Raw genomic sequence first — 17,859 nt, 5'->3', positions numbered from 1 at the left:
GTTATGCATTTAATACTCAACACATATACTATATAGCAAGGTGTGCTGTTATACTTCACATATTGTATATATCAGGCGTCGGGAACCTTTTTGCCTGAGAGAGCCATAAAGGCCAAATATTTAAAAATGCAATTTCAAAAGAGCCATACAGTATTTTAAACCCTAAGTACAGGCATATTCGCGCATTTATGTCAGACCAACACTTTTAGAGTACAATAAGTCTCTGAATTATTTTAAATAACATTGTTACACTGTTGCTAACAATAATGACAAAAGTACTTCATACGTTGTTAGTTTAAGCTTCATGCATCTGTTCATCGTGAACGTAATTCAGTTTGATTTGCCATCATGCCGGTACGATACTGAACAGTTCTTGCCGACACAGGCGTGTCTTTTATTCGTTTCATTATCTTGTCTTGATGCGAAGTTGGTAAAGTGTTGATTGGCAACGTCGAGTACGAATGCTTTGGCATACTCCTATTCTGTGAATTTCAACACAAAGCAGAAGCCTCCATCTCCACAAAGATCTGTCCATTCTTGTTGAAAACTTCGGTACTACTCATATTTTTTTCTTTGCGCGAACTGTCTCTGCGTCATTTTGCGTTGCCTCCCACACCTAACTACGGCAACCTCACTTGGACAAACCTTCTCTGCGCGACAAAAATCACGTTCAATACGTCGTTATGAGGGCTCCCTGAGCCATATGGAACCACCAAAAGAGCCAGGTATGGCTCGCGAGCCATAGGTTCCCGACATCTGGTATATATTGTCGTAGAACCCCATAAAAGTTAAGATTGATTTCTTTTATATTCCCACCAAAGGGCGTATTTCAAAAGCACTTATTACATATTCATTTTGTGACGGGGACACCGCTTGCTATGACCTTCTTGAATTGGGTCTGCGTGACAACACTCGGCCCATCACATGAAAACACCGAAAGGGCTCATTTGCCTTATTTGCGGGTCTCAAGGAAACTCAAGGGTAACTTCCTGTTTTCTTTTTCAACAATTACCAAAAAAGGAGTGGCCTCAACACAGACCCCCGTCGTCTCTCCCTCATTCTGTCCGGTTGCATTTTCATTCAACATCAATCAATAAACATCAGACTAATTAAATGATTTGAAAAAAAAAAAATAAATCTCCCTCGTTGCACAGCAAAACCTTTCCAGCACAAAGGTTTGCAGAACCACCATTCTGCAAGGCCATGCAGCTGAACAGGACATGTTAAAGGAAAAACAAGAAAAGACAAAGAATTTCTGATGCTGTTGTCTTCCTCCCGCATTCCAAAAAAAAAAAAAAAACAAAACATGCACATTAAACATTTATAAGGCAGAAAAGACAACTACATACAACTGTGTATATATATTTATTAATATTTAATTCCAACTGCTTTATTAGCATATTTGGTATTGAAGCAAGCACCCAGGCAGCACAATTTATGAATCCTTAATTTAGACTCATCATGTAGGATTACACAATTTAGAACAGTTCCCAGGTAAGTCGATACCGTCTCCGGCATGCTCTCTTCAGAACGCAATCAGGAACGAGAATTCAAGCACATTTGCCTTTTTGTACCGTTAAAATGGAAGCCTCTATGAAATCAGCCTCTTTTGAAGCATCAGCCAATGGCTTTCGTCACCATTACAACTGGGGGCGGAGCAAGGTGGGGGTAACGAGCCGACTTCCAGGAAAAAGTTTGTAAATGGATCGACTTTTCACTCACCGAAATGACAAACTACAGTCGCCTTTTAACGCAGCACCTCTGTGAATGTGGCGCATGCAGTGAACACAAATATTTTGTTTTATTATGTTCTTGGGTGTTGTAGAAGACACATTTAAATAGACCGAATTACAGCCTTATTATTGTGTATTTTCCACACTATAAGGCGCACCGCAATATAAGGTGCATAGAATAGACGCTACAGTAGAGGCTGGGGCTACGTCATGCATCCATTAAATGGACCTGCACTCAAGGCTCAATATTGATCCATATATAAGGCGCACCGGATTATAAGGCACACCGGCAGCTTTTGAGAAAATTAAAGGCTTTTAGGTGCGCCTTATAGAGAGGCCCCATAACTCGGTGGTTAGAGCGTTTACCAAAGCAGGGGTCGTGAGTTCGTATCTCACTGGGGCCTCCAAATCCTGAGAGGCGTTGTGTCAGAAAGGGCATCCGGCGTAAAAACTGTGCCAAACAAATATGAGCGTTCATCTGAGATGTCACGCTGTGGCGACCCCTCACGGGACAAGCCGAAAGAAACTTAATAGGTGCGCCTTATGGTGCGGAAAATACGGTATTTGTTTTAATTCTTCTACCAAGTTCTCCAAAGCCACAGATTATATTACATAGACAGTTATATTTGCTGTAGAACTCAACACACTATGTCTACATAGAAGAGATAAAATCCATTATTTGAATATTATGGGTTGCTAATTTTGACCACATTCATTGGATAACTGTCGAATCCACCAACCGGGGTCGGTGGACATGGGGATTTGATTAGCTTGAAGACTTTGTGCTTAATGTTCTGTCATGGGTACGAGGCACGGGGCTGGACCCAAATGCAGGACTCCCGGGCAGAGGCATGGTGTTGAGAGTGGTTTTATCCCCAAACTGAGGATAAAAACCGTTTAAGCAGTCCAAGAAGGCAGAGGCACAAAAACGCGACGCTAAAGGCAAGTTCCAAAAACATGAAGCAAGGTCCGGTGACTACGAGGCAAACTTAGAAACGTGAAACAAAAACGTAACAAGACCATGAAGGCACAGATACGCTGTGACAAACGGATGCTCCACACAAGGCTTGCGAACTTCTGGACAATTGTGGAGAATCCAACATGCAGTAACGCGATGAACTGTCAAATGCCGATGATACATTCAAAACTTAAATGCCTTGCCTAATTAGCGTCCAAAGCGAAGTAGCTGTGTAAGAGCTGCCAGAGGCGGTACCGCCCAGGGCAGTGGCTTGGCCCTGCCCCTGACACTGTTCACTTTTAGGGAGGTATTTAACAACCATTAAAAAATATATATATATACACAAGGGGAGGGGTCAACTCCTGAGGGCACATCAACATCATTTACTCATAATGCAGATTAATTTGATGAGAGGTTGACTGCTCAATGGAGCTGCAGCAGAGCTGCAATTTTTTTCATTTCTTTATTTATTTTAATTCATGCTTTACTATCTATCAATCAAAGATCAGAATTCAATTTCATTTCTTTTTAATTTTTTTTTTTTAAACACGTCCTGCTCGGCTGCTTGGTTTTGCAGAAGGGAGGAACTGTAAATCTTTTTATGTCCTTGCAGTTTCTTCTGAGAAACAGAGGAGTTTGATATACTGCCTCTGTTTTTTTTCCCCAGTCATACTCCAAAAATGTGGCAACCCTGGGGCGCCAATATTTTTTCTTTTTAGCATGACTCTATTGTCTTGTCACGACTGTATTGTCGAAAAAAGTCCTTCTCTCGCTGTTCTGGTGCTCCTAATGGACCCAAAAACTGGTAAATTTGAGAATGATTTCATATCAGACTGTCAAGAAAACAAAAAAAGCTTCATGTTCCTTTTAATAGTCATCATTAGTGTCACTATTATTTGTTGAAAAATGAAGATCAGACAGAACGAGGTCTGACAAGGGAGAGACAAAAGAGAAAAACGCAACTCAGTCACTGCAAAAAACAATTTTTGTTAAAATATTAAATTATTAGTAGGTAAATGTATTTATTTATTTGTTTAAAGTACTCGATCTGTTGCTTTTTATTTTATAGACTTATAGAATGTATGCTCTACATTTTCCTTCCCTATCAGCAACACTTGTTGATTTTCATCATTTTATTTTTTGGTCTCTTTGACCTGGGCCATCTGGGCACTCTGTGTAAACCGCCGACGGCATGAGGCTTCCTGCTAGCCTGTTCGGCCTCCCCCACCAGTCACAAAGTGACCCCTTAACTCGAGCAATTTATTTTTCTGCGAAGAGTAGCGTGTTAAACGCATGCAATCTCAGCGCAGTGTTGAACACGAGCTGTCGTGTTGAGAGGCACGAGCTCGGACAATTATCTCTATAGGGTTTCTACTCTAAACATGCCACCGACTGCCACCACCACCTGCACACGCCACCGACTCTGACAATGTTTCATAACTGTACTTGTAAAAGGTTCGCTTGAATATGACTGGCATTCATCTGCTGCTCTGTCGTTCGCCTCCACCAAGGAGAATACGTTTTCATGTCGCATTGTTCGCTTGTAAATGAGCACCGTTGCGCTAGAAATGAATTAACTGCTTCATTTGGTTCAGGATTTGGATAAAAATGCAGGTGCCAGATGTTTCTTATTATTATTACAATGATTATTTTAATGGTGTTGTTGTATCACTTGTACTGTGGGTCTGGTTGTAATGAAAATGCAGTGTGACAGCGCAGTTGTTGTTGTTGTAGCCAGGCAATCGCATTGTTCAGTCCAGATCTAGTTCCAGGAACGGGGCCACTTCCTTCGGGGGGTTTCCATATGTCCATTACGGTCAGTGTGGCGGGATCCGCTACGCAGTTGAAAATGTGCTGCGTGTCGTGAGGGCCCTGTCCGCATTTCTGATAGTATCGTCGACACGAGCCATATAGTCATTGAGCACGCGGCTTTGTCCGGAGCGGAGTTGCGATAGTTTGGATCTCGTGGCCCGTGGAAGATCGATTTCGGTTTTGTCCACCTCAGGGGTAGGGTAGCCACAAAGGATGACGACCGGTTTGCAGCCGGGCACCGCGTCTTCAACCGCCGTTCGATGGAACCTACGTAGCCCGTCTCGGTAGGCTTGTTCGTCAAACACCGTGTCGGTGGGGATGTCTTCGTTGATATCTTCACGGTATTTACGGACGTCACGGCGAAGTAAGCGCGATTGAAGCGGTTCATTCGACACCTGATGGCACGGGTGCGCGGGTAGCTGCCAGCGTAGCAGATACTGCCGAGCGCGACTAGTATGTTCTGTTGCTTCACCGGTAGGATTTTGGTCTCACGATGCAGGTGGTCCTCGTTAGTCCTGGCCAGGCAGCCGGTGGTGACTCTTAGGGGGGGCGTTCTGCCGAGTTTGGAGCTTCTTCCAGTGCGATGGAGCGACATAGTTGAGGATGGACCTTTCGATGGCTTTGTACATCACAGTGAGCGTCTCGGCACTCGGGCCCCAGTTTGAGCCAGAGATGGCTTTGAGTATGTTGGTTCGTTGGTTGACACGTTTGGCCGTGAACTCAGCGTGAGGACTGAAGGTTCTCACGACGATGGGATCAGCGCGCCAGAACTGGGCCGGCCAACGATCGTCGAACCCTCCAAGCAATCGCTACTGGACAGTGCAGTCATACTTGCTGGTGACTAGTTTTAACATAATGATGATGGACGTTAGTGCTTAGTGACAAGAGTATATGTTATAGGATTGTCAAAACTATACAGTAGTCACTGATGATGTAGTGGTACACTCGCCTGCCTTTGGTGCAGGCAGTATGGGATTGATTCCCGCTCAGTGATGGTTTTAATATCTGCCCTATAACTGAGTGGCGACCAGTTCATGGTGTCGTCTGCCTTTCGCCTGAAGCTTGCTCTCCCTTGACCCTTGTGAGGATAAGTGGCTTGGATAATGGATGGATGCAAAATATACAGGGTATGGTTTATAGGGTAACAATAATAGTGGCCCCCTTAAGACTGAAGTCTGGCGGCAGGTAGGATACAGACTGAGAGGGCGGATAGTGGGGATGATCAGTGGATGTCACACTTGTCCAGTTCTGGAGATGATTCTACTTCTGGACCATATTAAAAAAAACACCTTCAGGTTGAATTCCTCACTCTTTGACTGCAAAAGCACTCGAGTGCCCCTTTCCACTGCATTGAAAGCGCTCAGATTCTGACATGATACAGCATTCACGCCAGATGAGAGTCAAATCAAATAAATGTTGTCCGACTTGCAGCTCCCGAAGCCAAAAACTTTACAGTCTGATTCCCCCGATGTTGTCACGTGAAAAGAAACGCTCGCTTCCCTTATCACAGCAGGCGGCAATGAATGGCCGATAACGCCGCGATGGCTATTCACCAGGCCACTCGCAATTTTGTTGGGATAACCCGCACCTACGACCTTGCGCTGTCAGATCAGCGATCGTTATCCTATCGCGGCGTCATGTCCACATCTGCCTCGCGTGTCGATTTGCAGCAATCGCCGACTTTTTGGCGTCTCCTTTCTGTGAGCGGCGGCGTCCCACCTGGGAGCAGACGGCTGCAGGGGAGGCAGCGGGGAAATATTGATCGTAATAAGCCTGGCAAATGACCTCTGGAGTATTTTTAGACCGCAGCCAAATGACTCGGGAGGAAGTGGGTCATTTCCATGAATGAGGAATGAGCTGGTCTTTCTTTCGTGCGAGACGATGCACGTCGGGATACCGAAGAGGGTGCAAAAACCTCTCCTGAGAGTCTGTTAATTACTCAAACCCAACACCAATCTCTAAACCCCGCACAGTATCCCCTGTGCCCGCTACAAGATTGAACCGTCCGCTGTTGAAACAATACTCACCGTCTTTAACTTAAAAGCCGCGCGCCATAATTCAAAATAAACATCGTGGCAGACTGACTGATTAATGCAATTTTAATATGCACGTGTAAATGTCTGCTTTCCCCTGGTGTGAGAAACACACACACACACTCAAACAACCGTATGCTTCGCGACAATGATGAATTAAAAACTAAGTATTGTGATTAATCAGGAAAATACCGCAATATCCTGTGACCCCAGTGAGGATAAGCGGTACAGAAGATGAATGAATGATTATTGCAATCTTTTTTTATGCCCTTGTCTGTCCGCTCCACATACGACGTTTGCCGTCACCGCTATGTAATTTCCTCTCTGATGAACGGTCTAAATGAATTTGACAGCGGTTTAAAACTGCAGATAAGAAAACAATTTAGGAATCCAAACTTGCCTTTTAGCGAGAATGTGTTACACGACGAGCGCACTTTGAAACCAATTCATCCTTGTAAAGCAAAAGAACGTCTGAGGACGGCTTTATTTTCTGTTCAATCATCTGGAGCAAGCTACCTGTATTGCTAAATGCTCCACGATTTGAAAGGATTTGTAGGCTGCATCAGATATCTGCAAAAGTTGGTACATTTTACAATATATTGTTGTACTCTATTATTGTAGGCCGCATATTGAGAAGTATCATGACCAGAACACGAGGCTGACCCCAGAATGCAGGACTCACGAGACCAGGTACAGGTCGGGAGGAGTCTTTATTCAGTCCTCAGTCGGTACTTGGGCAGGCAGCAGTAACAGAATCAGCGGGCTTAAGGGGAAGGTTCGAGAACGAGGCAGGTTTCGATACATGGAGTAGCAGGGACGTAGATGAAGGGTTGCGGGAACGTGGCATGAAGTCCATATTTTGGCCAGTTCGTTCTGTCATGAACCAGCGGCACGGGGGCGGACCCAAATGCAGGACTCCAAGACGAGGACATCATATTAAGAGTGGTTGAATTCCAAATCAAGGTCATACACAGTCGGAGAAGGCAGAAGCACACAAACGCTAGACTAGAGGCGAGGTCCGATGACTATGAGGCAGAACTTGAGAACGCGAACAGAAACAAGACTCGGCTTTGATGACTCAGACACGCTGTAACTATGGGAAGCACTACAAAACTTGTACTACTCACGCACTATAAAGCAGTTTCCACACACAGTAACACAACGCAATGAACTGGCAAATGCCGACGCCACATTTACCACCTAAGTACTTGGTCAATTCCAGTCCCGAATGCAACACAGCTGTGACCGCTGTCAGAGGTGGTACCGCCCAGAGTAGTGTCCCGGCCACGCCCGTAACGGCAATGGCCAGGCCGTGCCCATGACAGAGAAGCATTTTTAAATATTGACGTTACCTTATTTAGCAACAATAGTGCAAATGAACACCATTGAAAGATGGTAAAAATTGCTTATTAATTTATGATACATTGCCGTCATTGGTAAATCGACAAAGTTATGTTTGCCAACTCAATAAACGAAACAAATGGCCATTCACTTTTGGTGAGCTTTCTGACACGAGTCACACATTTTCTTACAAATTTTTTAATCTGATAATTTGAATAATCCAGGAAATACAACTGTGAATAGATTCTCATTCTCAAAGCCGACCTGGCTGCAGACAGCAGAGGAAAACGAAGCAAAAAGAAGTGCAAATAGTGGTCTCAAACTCAATTCACCTCGGGGGGCCGCTGTGGGCGCATTCGAGCTGAGGCTGGGCCGCAGCCTTGGCCTACAAGCACGTTATTTAAATGAGAAATTCAAATGTCTTTTTAATATTTTTTTTCCCAGCAAAAAATATAAGCAAGGTCTCCATGGCAACACGACTGTAACTTTCACTCAATGAAAAATGTTTCTCGGCTTGCATCAAGCCTGGTCGCTGTCACGCCCCCGAGAGCCACAACCTCACCGTGATTTGGAGGTTCGTCAGTCCTACACACAACACTGTAAAAGTGACATTCATATAAAATTTCAGGGCCACACTATCATTTAACTTTCATAGTAAAGTGGGGGCCACAAAACATCATCTTGGGGGCCGCAACTGGCCCACGGGCTGCCAGTTTGAGACCCCTGATCTAAAACTTTTCGGCACTTTTCCGTTTTTTTTTTTTTTTTTTTTTTGTGAATTCCAATCTTGTGAAAATCTGCTAATACGGAGAAGTACGTATGTCACAAACTCACTGGCCCATCAGTCTCGTACTGCGCATTCACATTTAGTATTTTGTTTGCTCTTGGCAAAACAAGTCAGTAAGATTATGTTTGTTTTTGGCATTGTGAATCTCCCCTCCCAAAAAAAACAGAAAATGAGGGAAAAAAAAAAAAAAAAAAAAAAATCACTGCCACCGACGACTTTTGAATTCAAATATCTATGTTAATGTGGAGGACGGACAGTTAGTAAGTTTTATTGTGGCCATGATTTTGGAACGTAGTTCTGAGTGTCTCAAGACGATGGACTTTTCCGACCTGTCAATCACTCGTGCAATAATAGCCAATCAGATAGCCGCATTGTCTTAACCCCTGGCTTGAGACGCCCCTGACGCCGTGTTGTCCCACGAGCAATGCTGGTTGTCACTAGCGTGCGCTTGGAAGAGTTCATGTTACGAAGAAAATGGTCCTCAGAACCCAATTCTGATGAAAGATATCCTGCTAGGTTACAAGGGGCCCGGTTGACTCATTTTCCAAACCCTCAAATACAGTTGACGCAGTGTCTACGATGGATTAAGGCTCGCGGAAGAGCGCACGTACAACTAAATGTGGACAATATCAACAAAGACAAGGCTGTATGTTCGAAGGTAAGTGAGGGAGAAGTATCTTCTCTGAGTTTGATTGAATTATCATCAATGCTTTAAACATTGCAGGAGAACAACTTTCGCTTTGTTAGTGCATCACTGACCTGCTGAACGAAGTGTGTAATGTTTTATGCCGAGGAGTTGGGTTAGTGATACGTAAATGCGCGATGTCATGCGAGAGGAATGTCTATTTGCCTATTTGTATCACATGGGACTTCTAAGACAGGGCACTGGGTTCCTTTACGAGCCAAGTCAAATGAATACAATGATATTGTGATCTTTCCAAGTAAAAAGTACTCACCCTGCTTTACATGCGCAGTACGATTCCACTATTTTATCCCGTTGGATTTTACTATGACGTTTGTGAGGCGTCAAACTTTTTTGCATCGATCGCCAACGTTTCGCTGTAACTCTTGACGACATTGCGTTCTGCTCCGTCCAAAATCTTAATTCCGTGTACGTATCCTTGCGTGAAATAGTTGAGACATCTCTGTAGAACTCTCTTGGACAAGTCCGACGCGTTTGGCTAAAAACATAGCCCGATATTATCTGGAATACGCGATAGAGAATCGACTTCAAACCTGTTATGTTCAATCGCCATTTTGGAAGATTGTGGGGGCACGGCAACTGTAGCTAAGGGGGGGCGGAGCTGAAGATCGCCAGTCGGAAAGCTCCATTCTGCCACTCAAGACTGAGTCATTTTTTGGCCAACATAATCTATAAAAGCCATAAACTGATCACCGAGGGAAAGACTTGGTCTGTACCTGCCTCATCTTCTTTCTGCGCTAAAAGTGTTTTTCCGTTTTTGACAGACGCGAGATGTGGGCGTTCGCACATTTGTGAGATTTGCATCTTCACAACTAATTCCTCCAGAACAAAACTGTTTCCTTCGGGGCGCACCCACCACTCTAATCCACCATTGCATTTCTCTAATGACTCAAATTAGACAACAAAACAGCGATGCGTAATCCCCAGATAGGGATTTCAATTCATAACCTTGGGTGCAACAGGCTTTCGGTCTAATCTTGAACTATTCAGCTTTTAGGTCTCGGAGTAAAGTCTTGTAAATCCATCAGTGTCGCAACAGTGCTGCTGGAGCGTGACTGGTTTTTAATGGAGTGCAGTGGTCCCCACTTGTTTATTTGCTGTTATTTGACGCGCATTGCTCACAACTTTGCTACGTACCAAGTTAACCGACAAACCGCAATAAATAAATACATGTTGGAGAGAATATGTTTTCAATTTTCATCATTAGGGTTATAACGTTTAGGAATACTATTTTGATGTGAATGGGGGTACAACTCTAAGGACTTAAACAATAATATGATGATAAAATTCACCTTTTTTTTTTTTTAAGAAACAAGCTAATTGATAATGCCACCATATGCTAATAAATACCTCAGAATAATCAGCGTTACGCTCGTCATTTGTAGTTTTCCTGTAATATTTGGCCAGTCGACGAGCATCGATGCACAAGTAGAGACTAAGCAGCAAGAAGTGACGTGCAAAAACTGTCAACAAACCCAATTATTTTGCGAAATGAATGATAAAGTCAAATAAATTGCTATCCTGTGCTCAGATAAGGTGAATGCCTCCCCCTCCCCCAGAACAAAATATGCGTGTTGGACTACAGATTTGAATAAATGTGCAGAAAATAGCATTTTATTTCCCCCTGGAAAGTTACTCTTTGATATTTTACTTGCTCTAAAATAAGGATTTGATGAATTCAAATAGAATCTCTGATGATCAAAATATCAGCAGGATACATTGACCACCAAAAGTCATTCATTTCTAATGAAGCACAAGGAAAAAAAAATTCTGCCAATTTATGAGGAAACTTACTCACCTGTGTTGTTTTGCTAGTCTAGTCTTGAAACGATTGTATGCAACAACGATTGCGTACTTAGCGTGCATTAATGCCGAGCTAGCTGACGACCTAAAGACAGTAGCTTTTTACTGTTCCCATCCTGCCTCAAAGTCTGCGCGGACCAACTTGCTCCTGTCTTCGCAAAAATTGGCATGGTCCTGCCGGTCCAACCCCGGCTGGGCGTGTCCCAGCACACCGGCGCTGATTAGGAGGCGCACACCTGCTGATTCACCCCGGTATTTATTAGGACCCATAGGACGACTGGTCTTCGCCAGATCGTCGCAACTCATGGCTCGTTCCTGGACTCCCGTACTCTTGATCCTCAACCATGGTGTACCGACCTCCGCTTGTCCTGTCCTGTGCATCCTCATCTCTAACACCCACTGTCCTCATGTCCTCCCTCCGACCGACCCCGTAAGCTTGACGTCTTTGATACCCCTGCCTTCTCTGATCGATCTTCCGTGTACCAACCCCTGCCTCCCCACAGACCTGCTCTCTACGCCCGACGTCCTGATTACCGCTGCCCCACTTGACTGTCTGCCTGATCCCCGACTTTGGACCGAATAAACACTTTTCCCGAACTACCTTTGCGTCTCCGGAGTCCTGCATTTGGGTCCTCCCTCCGTACCGATGGGTCGTGACAAAAGTCATCAACAGGTCTCTAGAACTGTGTGAAGTACCAGCTTGGTTCAAACGCTCCACCATGATAACGGTCCCCGAAAAAGCAGCAGCCTTAGGTCTTAAAAACCACCATGACCACAGATGTCAAGGAAACGGGCAAAGTCCTTTGAACGTCTTATGGTGGACCACCCTAAGAGCGTCACAGGTCCCCAACTGGACCCACTGCAGTTTGCCCATCGAGCTAACAGGTCTGCGGATGATGCTGTCAACGTGGGTCAGCACTTCATCCTTGAACATCTTGACAGCGAGAGTTCCTATCCGAGGATCCTGTTCGTGGACTTCAGCGCTGCATTCATCACCGTCATCCCTGAACTCTTTTCCCCCAAACTTCTCCAGCTCGGCGTCTCGCCTGCCATCTCCCGTTGGATCTACAACTTCCTGACAGGCAGGACGCAGCAGGTGAGGCTGGGGGACTCCACCTCATCCACGCACACTACCAGCACCGGGGCACCCCAAGGCTGTGTCCTCTCCCCTCTCCTCTTCTTGCTCTACACCAACGACTGCACCTCGTGGCGTCCGACTGTCAAACTCCTCTGACTGCGGGAGGAAAAAAAATTCTCCTTTGTTTTTACATACTTGGCTATTAAAGCTGATTCTGATTCTGAAAAGTGTATCCTAGCTGATATCCAACACTAAGCAGCTTCCCTGGTAATGGTAATTTTTTTTTTGTCTTATTCGATAAGCCAATGTACCAATCGGAGTGGCTTTAACCCGGCTAGTTAAAGGTGACACTCCCAACATTAGTTTCAAAGTGGATATTTGTTTTGTTGACTTAACACGGCTGCCCTCTTTTCCCTCCGAACGATATCAAGGAGGCAACCTCCTTCGTAGAACGTGAGGCACCTCAGCCAATGAGAACAGAGCGCTGCGGAACAAACCGATTCCTCGTGCCAAGGCAGAGCAAAACCTTATCACTCCGCAGATGCTGAAGGAGAAAAGGGGGAAAGGCTGGTTAGCAATGGCGGCGGTGAAGCAGATCGCGCTGATGGGATTTACTAGCTTGCCGGGATTCTGCTGCGTTCACCGCTTGCATCAATAAAGCCCTCTTAAAGTGCTTAATTGTATTCTGTAAGTTGCGAGATCAGGAGGCCTTCGGAAAGCTGCCCGTGTTGCGGACTTTGTGTCCGTGACTTCAAATGCTTTCCATACCGACTGTAAAGAGATAATAGAGTATTATCGCGGTCTAGTATTTCTTGCATGCGTTGTTGTTTCTGTGTACTGCCTCTACTGAGGACGGCGGGGAAAAAGTTTCTCCCATAGGATGTGCTGTCAAATTTATAAAGGTCCTACTTAAATACAAATAATAACAAGAATGATGCATAAAAAGATTTTCAATCAAGATTTTCACCAAGTTAAATATGAATGTTTCCCCTAAAAGTATTTTATGTCTCTCTTCAAGGAATTATGACTAAATGCAGAATGATAAAGCTACTTTAGAGTTGCAAGCGCTTTTAGAAAATTTTCATTTGCTGAACTATTGTTTGTGTTTAATGGTGTTTTATCTCTTGGTGTCAAGCCATCGGTTCGGGGGCGGATCCAAATGCAGGACTCAAAGACGAGGACATGATGTTAGACGTCCAGAGCGGTGGCCAGGCAACGCCCCTCTTGGCCGTGGTCCAGCCTTGCTCATGACGCTTGGTTAATGTATTTTTCTCACGCCAGCTGGAATCCTCAAAATAGTCTGGTGAAGGTAGATTTTGCGTCGTGCTATTTTACAGCCTCGTTTAGCAGTTGTGACATTCATGAGGTGGGATTGTACACAGTGCACCAAAGAGATGATTTATTTCCTTAAATTTCTTAGCTTGGCTCCTTTGATAAACAGATTTGGAAAAAATTGTATGACATTGAATGAATAAATTGTTTTGAATTGGACTTTAAAAAAAATACTCAGTTATCTCACTAATATGTTACTCAAACACACAGAAACATTTTTCATTTTTGGAAAAATGCATAATATGTCTCTTTCAAATCCTTGAATGTGACTCATGCAGCACCTTTACAGATGGAAAAAAGAATAGAACTGTAATTTGTAAGAAAAATTAAATCATGCTTGATCATGTAATATTCTTATCAACAAAATGTAGGTACTAAAAGAGGAAATGTAAGTGAATTAAATACAGCTGATCCTCAGAAGTCCCCTTCAGTCGTACAGTTTGTAATGCGACCGTGTTTTTGGGTTCACGTCACCCCTAAAACTGCATAAAACGTCCGAGTTGGAATCACCAAGCACATGTGACACCGCGTGAGACGTTAGCAAATTTTAGATTACTCACGTTCATATCGTCAAAGGATTAACTCTAGGAATTTATTTTTCTGTTTTTTTTTGGGTGGGGTGCTTTTTTTTTTTTTTTTTTGCAATACAGTACCTGTAACTTATTCAAAAAGACGGACTACCGTCGGTCAGCACGGTGGCTCAGCTGGAAAGCGTTGGCCTCACAGTTCTGAGGTCCGGGGTTCGATCCCAGACCCGACTGAGTGGAGTTTCCATGTTCTCCTTGTGCCTGCGTGGGTTTTCTCCGGGCACTCCGGTTTCCTCCCACATCCCAAAAAACATGCAACATTAATTGGACCCTCTAAATTGCCCTTAGGTGCGATTGTGAGTGCGGCTGTTTGTCTCGATGTGCCCTGCGATTGGCTAGCGACCAGTTCAGGGTGTACCTCCTCTCTCACTCCTCTTTCCACTTAAGTGCAATATTGTCTGATCAAAATTCTGTGCAGTACCTAATGTCAATAATCACAGGATCTGGGCATTCTCCCAATGTGAATTTTTGTACATTTTATATTGTGTTTTATTTTGGAAAGCGTTTGCCTCACAGTTCTAAGGTCCCCAGTTCAATCCCGGACCCGCCTGTGGTGAGTTTGCATGTTTTCCACGTGCCTGCGTGGGTTATGTCCAGGCACTCCGGTTTCCTCCCACATCCCAAAAACATGCAACATTAATTGGACCCTCTAAATTGCCCCTAGCTGTGATTGTGAGCGCGGCTGTTTGTCTCGATGTGCCCTCCGATCGGCCGGCGACCAGTTCAGGGTGTACCCTGCCTCCTGCCCGTTGACAGCTGGGGTAGGCTCCAGCACTCCCCGGGACCCTTGTGAGGATAAGCGGCTAAGAAAACGGATGGATGGATGGATGGATGGACTACTGTCATGGATGACAGCGTACCTACGAGAGCCTTGTTAAGTATTCACCGAAGGATTATCTATGGAAATGTGGGTATATGCGATTGCGACCCTTGTACCCATTTATATTTGTATCGTTTCTTCCAAGTTTTGTGTTCGACTTGCAGGAGTTGCACTTTAGCTAACCCCGTACAGCGACTACTTCACGACCCCTGATGTTCCCTCGTGAGTCAACACGAGTGGACTCCAGCAAGAAAATCTTTTTTTTTTTTTTTAAACGAGGGACTCGGAAGGAGCAGAGACATTAAGCATGAGTTTGTTCAGGGTGGGTCACATCTGCCTTGTCGGGTCAACAGAGGGGAAGAGAGCGCAGTGAGAGGGAAAAGCAGAGATAAGAGGAGCTAAGAGGATGTGGCGCCGCGCCGTGCGAATAATAATAAGACCGTGCAGGGGAGACCACACATCGGCGATGAATCCGTCAGGTTTGCTCCATCGCTGCGTATCTATTTTGAAATAACTTGCCCTCGTTTTAAGCTGGAGTCGGTACTGTTTGGTTTATTATCTTAAAAAGTCAAACATATATGGACAGTTTAATATTTCTGGGAAAAAAAAAAAATCATCCAGAAGCAAAATAATAACGAAGACGGCACGTGTGCTGACCTTTTCGGGATTGATTAGCCTCTTAATGTGGCATTTGTTTGTGAAGGTGTAAGAACGGAACGTCGTCTGCAGGGACGTTCACGTTTCCGAAAAAGTCATCTGGGTTAAGGGGGCCTCTCCGACTCAATCTGTGAGCCATACAGAAACATATTTTCAGAAGTCAGCATGCGACTGCCAGTTAAGTGATTGTGTCAGATGTGGACATGAAAGCAGTTTCTCTACACGTTAATGCATCGATATTCATTTTCGCAGATCAATATATGTGAAAGTGCATGTTATTCTGTCGGCGCGTCATTGAGTTCCTCGCTCCGTGGAGATGAACTGCGAGCTGATACATTTCTTTTCATTTTTAGCATAGGGGAAAGGCAATAACGACCGCTTTATGGCGTGAGCTGTTAAGAATAACAGCTAGGAACGGTCGATAAGGGAGATTCATTCCTGGGGGCACGGGGTCTTAAAAGTCGACTGTACATTAATGACGTCTCGTGAGGATCCAAGACTGGAGAGTTTCAAAACAAAGCGAGGAAATGGGGGGACGAGGACTTCGAGATCTGAAGGCATTCCTGAGTATTGGGTAGGAACGGTGGAGTAACTCATAATATACGCTGGAACCTTCCGCTGTTCCGTTGTGGAAACAGGGAAGTGGCGGACCCCCAAAATCACGAAATTATTTAACAGTCACCTTCAACACAATGTTGTGACATCTGCAGTTGATAAAACTACCCAGAGTCAAATTTTTATTTATCGTCCGACGTAAAGGTTAGCAAACCCCTGGTCGAAAGATTTTTTTTTCTTTTTTTACAAATTCAATCACTCAAACTCGGCCCGTTAATCACTCGCTGAGTCAATGCACTGACATTATGTAATAAAACACATTTCTATTGTTAGTTGCGTCATTCTTGGAATGATTTATCATTTTTGAGATTTTAACACGGGCTTGCTGCTTCCCTGCACTTCCTTGCCTCCGGTGCCTCCAAAAACCCAAATCGTGACAATGCCTTTTAACTTGATTTTGATTTTTGCCAAAATAATCTGCTGTCATAAAATCGAGTCGTCTTTTTTTGTACTTTATTTTATTATACAGATTATTATCATGGCCGCTTGGCTCAGATTTAAAGAAAACAGTTCTCATTTTTATGACATTTTTTGGGGGCGCAAAATAAATCTGTTTGGTTCTTTAAAGTAATGATGGAAGATTTTGATTAATATTTGCAAGATTTTGATTAATATTTTATTGTAGCTATATTCTGTCATTTCTGCCACACCCTGATGCTGGAATTCAGCATTTACAAGAACAGCTTTGGAGAATAGTCACCAAATATTCACTCATCCATCCATCCATCCATCCATCCATTTTCTTAGCCGCTGATCCTCACGAGGGTCACATGAGTGCTGGAGCCTATTCCGACTGTCAACGGGCAGGACGGGTGAACTCTGAACTGGTCGCCAGCCAATTGCAGGGCACATAGAGACATACAGACGCACTCGCACCTACGGGCAATTTAGATGATCCAATTAAACAGCCATTCATGTTTTTTGGGATGTGGGAGGAAACCGGAATACTCTACCTGGAGAAAACCCACACGGGCACGGTGAGAACATGCTAACACCTTACGGGTGAAGCCGGATCTGGACCTGGGTCCTCATAACTGTGAGATTAACCAGTCGTACAACAAGCTGCCTCACGAAGTACCAAAAAAATATGAATACTGAAAATACAGTATAGCAAGTTGTGTCAGAAGCTGGGAGGCTTTTTCGACATTCTTGTAGTGGCTTGGGTGAAAATTACTTTTTTTTTTTTTTTTTAAACATAAAAATTGTAAATTATAACTCCAAAAGGACTTTGAAGTGTTGAACACAATTTTTAAAAAACAAATAAAACATCCATCCATTTTCTTCACCGCTTATCCTCATGAGGGTCACGGGGAGTGCTGGAGCCTATCCCAGCTGTCAATGGGCAGGAGGCAGGGTACACCCTGAACTGGTTTCCAGCCAATCAAACAATCACACTTAGGCGCAATTTAGAGTGTCCAATTAATGTCATATGTTTTTGGGATGTGGGAGGAAACCGAAGTGCCCGGAGAAAACCCACCCAGGCACGGGGAGAACACGCAAACTCCACACAGGTGGGGATGCGATCGAATCCAGGTCCTCAGAACTGTGAGTCCAACGCTTTACCAGCTGAGCCACCGTGCCGCTACAAATAAATAAAATA

General features: G+C 44.3%; 1 long non-coding RNA gene across 4 annotated transcripts in view; it reads right to left on the bottom strand.

Moving 5' to 3' along the window:
• Nucleotides 1-17,859, bottom strand: part of LOC133513870 (uncharacterized) — a 158,289-nt gene that overhangs the window by 65,867 nt on the left and 74,563 nt on the right. Inside the window, exon 5 of one of the 4 annotated variants that reach the window (XR_009798645.1) lies at nt 4,115-5,344. The exons of the other annotated variants lie outside the window; for them this stretch is intronic. This is a non-coding gene — a long non-coding RNA (uncharacterized LOC133513870). Of the gene's footprint in view, nt 1-4,114; nt 5,345-17,859 lie in introns of those variants that run through there. 4 annotated transcript variants of the gene reach the window in all.

This window comes from Syngnathoides biaculeatus, chromosome 2 (genome assembly GCF_019802595.1).
Source record: "Syngnathoides biaculeatus isolate LvHL_M chromosome 2, ASM1980259v1, whole genome shotgun sequence".
In the NCBI taxonomy this organism is placed as follows: Eukaryota; Metazoa; Chordata; class Actinopteri; order Syngnathiformes; family Syngnathidae; genus Syngnathoides; species Syngnathoides biaculeatus.
The sequence above is the reverse complement of the archived record's forward strand: the minus strand, read 5'-3'. Positions and strand labels throughout refer to the sequence as shown.